This window comes from Dama dama, chromosome 27, assembly GCF_033118175.1.
Source record: "Dama dama isolate Ldn47 chromosome 27, ASM3311817v1, whole genome shotgun sequence".
Taxonomy (NCBI): Eukaryota; Metazoa; Chordata; class Mammalia; order Artiodactyla; family Cervidae; genus Dama; species Dama dama.
In genome coordinates this window covers 45,487,551-45,495,132 of record NC_083707.1, presented here as the reverse complement: position 1 = coordinate 45,495,132, position 7,582 = coordinate 45,487,551, and positions in this window count along the sequence as shown.

Below are 7,582 nucleotides of genomic sequence, written 5' to 3'. Positions count from 1 at the left end.
ATCCTATAGATGTCGTTAGAAGAAGAGGAACAGACACCAGAAATGGAGTACACACGCTCACTCTGTCTCTGCACATACAGCAGAAAGGCCATGTGATGACCCAGAGAGAGGTGACTGTCTGCAAGCTGAGGAGAGAGACCTTACAGAAACCCAACCTGCTGGTGCTCTGATCTTGGGCTTCCAGCCTCCAGAACTGCGAGAAAATCAATGTCTCTTGTTTAAGCCCCCTACTCTGTAGTACCTTGTGATGAAAATTAGCAGACTGATACATCTTGTTAGGTGACACTGAAGTGTCTTATTCATAGCAAGAATATTTTAGGAACCAGGAGCTGAAGGAAGAACCTCCCTACCAGTGTGCACAGGGGTAGGGGAAGCCCTAGATGCCATCCTCTGAAATGGTTCATACCTAGGACAGAAAGCTCAGTTTCACATGAGGTTGGATGAATCCTGTTACCGTTTCACCATTCTAGATCCATCCAAGAGATCCAGGTTCTGGTATCAGGGCTGCCACCAACAGCTGTGCCAACTCCTGTTAATGATTCAGATTTCTCAAATGTAAACAAAGTTGGGGGGCAGGAATGGGATGCCTGACGTGGCTACATTCTTGTCAGGTCCCTTAGGCTACCAAGATGCAGGGAGTTTATGGTTCTTTCCCTTCTAGTCTCCTTGAGAGATATTTCAATATTGGCAAGATCTATTGGGACATTTGTCAGAGAAACACACCAATTGTATAACTATCTAGAAGTGGTCCACTTGCAATAAACCTGATTGGGGAAAGAAATGGGCAATTAATTTCAGGCAAACAATAAAAATGTGTGAAAATTAAAGATGTAGAGAAACTAATGATGACAGCGATGAGGGCTGGCTCTGCCTTTATTAGCATCTTCTGTGTTCTTTTATGAAACGTCTATTATTGGCGAACTGGCTGATTATTCTCTCGTAATTACTTCATATGGAATAATTAAATAAAATGCAGACAATAATCTTTTATAGACAATTACAAAGAGAAATATTTTTGTGGGAGCAAAAGAAGGGAGGGTGTTGGGTGAGACGAATAGAACGTGATAGCTCGTTCCTGGCTTTTCTCAGGGGTTCCTTTGCTCAGTGCTCTGCTGAGCCCTGCAAAGGGATGGTAGGATGGTAAGCCTCTGTCTTAGGTGCTGAGGGCCTACATCACTGCTTCTTCAATTAGAGGGGGCATGTCTCACTGGTAGGTGGGGAACTGTGGACAGATTTTATAAAACAAGACTTGATCCAAACACTCACCTGAAAAGCATTACTCTCTGTCTCTGGCCATCGGGGATGTCAAAACTGTTACCATGATAGACTTTAAAGCCAGACGGGTACAGATGCAACTCTCTGTTTTTGAAACTTCTATGTGGGGATCATTACTGATACATTTTCCTCTGCCTTACATCTAGTCCATCACCTGTGGTCTTAGGGATTCAGCCTCTAAAATATTCCCTAAATCTTCTACTATTACTCTACTGCCCCCACCCTAGACCATAGTCTCCCGCTTGGGTTGCTGAGACAATCTCATGTAAATATTTCTGTTAAATACCTTGCTCCCATACAATTATTCTTCCATAAGTAATCACTGGGATCCTTGAAAAATATAAGCTACATTAGATCATCACTCCTGTATTTAAAACTGTCCAGGGACCTCCTGTTGCCCTTATGAGGACAAGGACCAAATCCTCCTGCTGAACTGCACAGCTCCGGCTGGGGCGGGCTCGGGGGCTGCTCTGCTCTCTTTACCCTCCCCTCCCTACTCTGACACCTGCCTGACATTCCCTGCCTGGCTGTGACTTTCCTAAGCTATTAGGGCCACTATCCACACTCTGCCTCAACATTATTTCCTGGGTAATTCGTATACATCTTCACATTCATTAATGAGGGCAAGGGTTTTCATCTGCTTTGGTCACTAGCATAGTGTTTACCCTCATAGAGCCAAACTTTTATTTTATTTTGGGGAGAGGGAAGTGAGGGTGTAGAGAGCATAATAAAGCAAACATATAAAATATTTATAGTGTTCTTTGATGACAAGTGAGAAAGAAAAATTAAAGTGTCAGAGGAATGGGCTGTGGTTGGGGTTGGTATTGGGGGTTGTGGTTTTTAAATAGGGTAGACAGGATGCCCTTAAAGATGATATTTCAGAGGAGACCTAAGGAGGTGCTGAGTGAGTTCTGTCAACTGAAGGGTCTTCAGAGCAGTAGTACCTTAGGTGTGAACACACCTGACATTCAGGTCCTAACTTCTAAAGGCCATGCTCCACTAGAAAGAACTTGGAGAAGTGGCTGACTCTAGGGCTAGGGTAGGGCAAATGCATTTTAAATGAAGTCAAATCAAGGAATTATATGCTAGGTGGAAAAGACAGAGGGACCATCTTGAAAGGGCTCCTGCTGGCCAACTCTAGGAGAAAATAAATAATAATAGGAATGAATCATGACCCATTGAATAAAAGAGAAGTCCATGAGTCAACATGGATGTAAATAAACAAATGAACAAAAATGTGGGGAAAAGATAAAATTCTTATAGGAGAATGCCAACTAATAAATGTAGGCATGATGGAATTAGGAAATTGCCATTTGAAGATCATTTTGGTTAACAATTGGGTTTCCCAGGTAGCTCAGTGGTAAAGATTCTGCCTGACAATGCAGGAGATATAGCTTCTATCTCTGGGTCAGTAAGATCCCCTGGAGAAGGAAATGGCAACCCACTCCAGTATTCTTGCCTGGAAAATCCCATGGACAGAGGAGACTGGTAGGTTATAGTCCATGGAATTGCAGAAGAGTTGGACACAATTTAGCAACCAAACAACAACAGTGAAGAAAACTGGAAAGCATCACATTAACCAAGTGGTCATAGTATCAACATGAATGGGACAAACTGATATTGCACGCCACCTAAGAGAATGCCAATGAGAAGAACAAAATATTAATTCTGGGATTCCCTGCCCCAAATGGATAACTTAGGTCTAATCATGAGGAAGGATCAAACCAATGCCAGTTAAGGGACTTTCTACAAAATGACTGCCTTAAATCTTTAAAAAGATCAAAAACATGAGAAAGGAAAGACTGAAGGACTGCTCCAGACTGAGGGAAAATAGAGACATGTGACAACTGGGTAGAACCCAACATCTGGACAGGTCTCTTTTGCTGTAAATGACATCATTGGAGCCTTTGGTGTAACTTGATTAGGGAGGCTCTGGATAAAATCACTATTTGAAATCTCCTTGTACTATTCATGCAACTTTTTTTAGTAAGTTTGAACTTGTTGCAAATAATATTACATTTAAAAAAAATTGAAAACTCAAAACTCTCATACTTCCACTATTGTGAATGACAAGCTCCTTGCAACATGAATTGCAATTGACTGACACAGCCATGAATAGTGACAAGAGAGTCAGTTGCCTCAAGTCTCCAGGACTGTTGAGGGAACAGCCAACTCTGATGAGGATGAGGATGAGGAGAAAGAAAGGAAGGAAGAGGGTGTTGATGGAGTGGCTTTGCCACTTGTTTCTTGCCATCAACTCCCATCTGCAAATTCCTCTGCAGGAGTAGTAGCATAATCAGAGCCCTTTAACTCTAAACATAATCTCACCAGTTGTCTTCCTGCATGGTTGGGAGTGTGTGGGTGGCAGCAAATAGAAGAAAGATTGGAAAAAATAGAAAAAAAATAGATGTAAATGGGGAAAATGTCCCATCATAACAGATATTCTTCCTTCCCTCCCCGACAACTACATCAAACAGAATAATGGAAGGAAAACTAAAAACAAAATTCAGCCCATCAGGAAACCTCCCAAGTTCTTCTGTGCCAAAACCCAGCAGAAGCCAAGGAAGTGGCATTTCACCCACACGGCCTTCCTGACGACGGACCCCAGCTGGGTCTCCCACGTCTAGGTTATTTATGAGGCTCTGGGAAGGCATTCAGAACTGGAGAGAAACTCCAAACCCTGCCTCTCAGAGAAATGTGGTGGCTTCCAGGGCTGTGTGGGTTTAGGAGGACACGCCTTCTTCCTGGGAGACCTCAGTTCCAGCCTAGGGATGCTCAGACTGACTAGGTTCAAACCCTGACTCCAGTCTTCACCAGCTATGTGAGTATGAGTCCATTTCTTATGAGTGCAAAGTTTCAGTTGTGAATGTTGAAAAAATTCCGGAGATGGACAGATGGTAGAAACATGTAAGTGCTTAATGCCACTGATCTGTACATTTTTAAACAGTTAAATTTTGTATCGTGTATATTTTACCATAATAAAAAATACATTTAGACAGCCAGAGGAGTTTCTGCCTCAGTGTCCTCAACTCAAAATTGAGAGCAGTAATAGGATATACTTCTTGAAATTGCTGTAAGGATCAAATGAGGTGAGTGTGTGCATATGTGCTCAGTCACTTCAGTCGTGTCTGACTCTTTATGACCCTATGGACTGTAGCCTGCCAGGCTCTTCTGTCCATGGGATTCTCCAGGAAAGAATACTAGAGTGGGTCACCATGCCCTCCTCCAGGGGAATCTTCCCAACCCAGGGATTGAACCTGGGTCTCCTGCATTGCAAGCAGATTCTTTGTCTCTAAAGCACCAGGAAAGCCCCAAATGAGATGAGACTTAGCACTTAATAAGTGTCATTGCACTATTTCTCTGGCTGTTTACATGTGATTTTTATTATGGTAAAATGTATATGACACAAAATTTAACCATTTAAAAATGTGCAGATCAGTGGCATTAAGCACTTATATTGTTCAACCATCTGTCCATCTCCAGAATTTTTTCAATGTTCACAACTGAAACTTTGAACTCATTTAACAATAACTCCTCACCTCTCCTTCCCCATTTTGCTATTGTATCTATGAATCTGCATACTCTACGTACCTTATATCAGTCAAATTATGCAATATTTTGTCCTTTTGTGACTGGCTCATTTCACACACCATGTTGTCAAGGTTCACCCATGTTGTTGCATGTGTTAGAATTTCATTCCTTTTTAATGCTGAGTAATATTCTATTACATGTTTACCTATTCATCTATTGACGAACATGTGGGTTGTTTCTACATTTTCACCATTGTCAATAATGCTGCTGTGAACATTGGTATCTAAGTTTCTATTTGAGTCCCTGTTTTCAATTATTTTGAGTATGTTATTGTTTTATGCTGAATTTCTGTTCATCTACTCCCTGCTGCTTCATGATAAGAATATACTCTGATGCTCAAGACAGCCCAGAAGTGGTACCAAACATCTTATTTAAAACCCTCAGAAATCTTGGCCTTTATCATCTGATTCTGGTCAGAAGTTAACATCCAGCCTGTTTTCAGCCAAACACTCAATGCAGAGAAGCAGGAAGAAGAGAACTGGGGGAAGGCAGAGAGTGGGGGAAGGACTTTGGGTTCAGGAAGAATTCCTTTAGAATTCTGGTCTGTTATCTTAAATTTAGGGGCTTCCCCGGTGGTTCAGGTGGTAAAGAATCTGCCTGCAATGCAGGAGACCCAGGTTCAATCCCTGAGTCGGGAAGATCCCCTGGAGAAGGAAACGGCAACCCATTCTAGTGTTCTTGCCTGGAGAATCCCATGGACAGCATACCTGGTGGGATACAGTCCATGGGGTTGCAGAGAATCGGACACAACTGAGTGACTAACACCTTATCTTAAATTTACAGGGGCCTTGTCTTGTTTATTTAATCTCTATGAACCTCAGTTTTCCTATATAGAAAACAAATTATATGCATAGAATATTCACTTCTTCTTCCATATGAAAATTAAGTCAGATTATATAATATATGTAAACTCCTGGCATTATATATAGGCCCTCAGCAAATGTTACTTCCTAAACCCCCTGCTAATATTTATGTCAAAAGTAATGTAAACTGGCAGTTAGGTGAGTTATTTGTATCAATGTCAACATAATCATTATTATTGCTAATTCTTGCAAGCCTACCATGGGCCAGGCACTGAAACTAATGTTTTTTACATAGATTAATGTATTCACTTATTTAAACGTCTCTTTGAAGAGATGAGTCCCATTGTTATCTCTAATTTAGATGTGAAAATATTGACTTAGAGGAATTCATTAATTTACTTAAGGTCCCACAGCTGGTAAGCAATGGAGACTAGAGTTAAGTGGGTCATCTCCAAGGCTGTGAACCTTCACACTCCACTGTCCCTACATATACTAGCTAAATGGGTAAATGAAGAAATGTAGAGCTCAAAATAACAGAAAACATTGGAAAGCAGAATGAATTCTGACATTTTGTGAGTGTGTGTGAACAAGCTGGGGGAGTAACATTGATGATAGTATAGTTGGATGAATATGAATAAATAACCTCAAGGGTATTGGTTAACAGATTAATATAAAGATAGAAAGAAAGTCTCTAGTAGAGTTCCATAGAATTCCACCCTTGAAATGGTTAGCAGTTTTATTTATCAATGACTTGTATGAAGTCACAAAAAGAAGGACTATAAAATCACATGGATCTGGGAAGGCCAGTTACTGGATGACAAAAAGGATTCTATATATGAAATAAATGCAGGACAAATAACATACATTTTAATAAGGATAAATATAAAGATCTGAGCTAAGGTTTAAAAAATGCACAAATGGGATGTAGATGAACTGAGTTGCCAGAAGTTAAATGAAAAAAGATTAAGAATGATTTATTTGGCCAGAAATGCTTCATGCTTCAGCTGCGGGATGCACTTGCCATACATCTAATGTTCCCTTAGGCACTACAATTAGAGAAGCAGGATCCAGACAAAGATGGAGACCGTTGCATTGGTTTGATCATATCTATAACAATATGTTTAGTACTGGAAGTATTACCTGAAGAAGGGTTTGAGCAACAAAGTAGCATTTATGTGGAAGAGGGTGACCAAAATGGTTATAATGAGAAGAGATCTGGAAACAACATCACACCTTACCTGTTGGTTGAGCAACACAGCCCGACTTGGGGAGAAGATATATAGAAACAGAAAACAATTGTCTCCAAATATTTGAGAAGCTAACATATCGAAAGAAAAGAGTAATTTCTTTCTTGCTAATCCGTAATGTAAGAACAGAACAAAGAAATGGAAGATTAAAGTCAGATTACAATTTTATATATGAAATGATTTCCTAAAAATTATCACATTTCAAGAGTGGAATAAGTGTCTTCCCAATGCCAAGCAGCTCATCTTTCTATTTGTGGAGAAGTTGGTGGGTTAGGCATTAGAGATGTTTTAGGTGACATTCTTCTGTCAGGCAATGTGTTAGACTTAAAGACTGTGGCTACATGCCTTTTCCAACTCCAGATGTGATGACTGTAAGCTCTTGGGCTTCTCCTTGGGGGCCCTGCACGGCGAGGAGGGTGAAGGGAGAAGGTAGTCCTGGCATACAGAGGAAGGATATCTGATTGTGTGGGTTCAAGTCTCGCGGTTCCTTAGCTAGCTTTGCGATTTGAGAGAGCTACTTACTCTTTCCAAACTTCATCCTTTTCATCTGTAAAAGAAGCTGGATTAGATAATCTCTTTCCTTCCCTCTCTTTTAAATTGTGGTGAAAAACATATATATATATAACATGAAATCTACCTTTTAAGTGTCCATAACAGTATTGTTAA